General features: G+C 47.3%; 2 protein-coding genes across 3 annotated transcripts in view; one reads left to right on the top strand and one right to left on the bottom strand.

The window, feature by feature from the left end:
• Window positions 1–283, bottom strand: part of LOC119594099 (beclin 1-associated autophagy-related key regulator-like) — a gene marked incomplete in the record, with an annotated part of 38,408 nt that overhangs the window by 22,618 nt on the left and 15,507 nt on the right.
• Window positions 1–283, top strand: part of LOC119594100 — a 4,522-nt gene that overhangs the window by 2,722 nt on the left and 1,517 nt on the right. The window lies entirely within an intron of this gene.

Below are 283 nucleotides of genomic sequence, written 5' to 3'. Positions count from 1 at the left end.
ATAAATTATGCACTGCTCCTTTAACATAACTAAACAATATATAAATAATAATCCAATGTCATACGCTCCATCTCTTAGTATTTGTTTATCCGTACCTCTAAACGCCCACCCATCGTCTCCCTTCCTCAGTCTCTCTTTTTCTCCCTCTCGATCCCCTTCTCTCCGTCTCTCCCTCTCCTTGTTCCTCTCCCTCTCTCCCCTACTCCCTCACCCTCTCTACCTTTCCCTCTCCTTGTTCCTCTCCCTCTCTCCCCTACTCCCTCACCCCCTCTCTTCCTCTCTA

Source organism: Penaeus monodon, chromosome 33 (assembly GCF_015228065.2).
Source record: "Penaeus monodon isolate SGIC_2016 chromosome 33, NSTDA_Pmon_1, whole genome shotgun sequence".
NCBI lineage: Eukaryota > Metazoa > Arthropoda > Malacostraca > Decapoda > Penaeidae > Penaeus > Penaeus monodon.
Note: the sequence above shows the minus strand (reverse complement) of the source record. Positions and strands in the feature narration are given on the sequence as shown.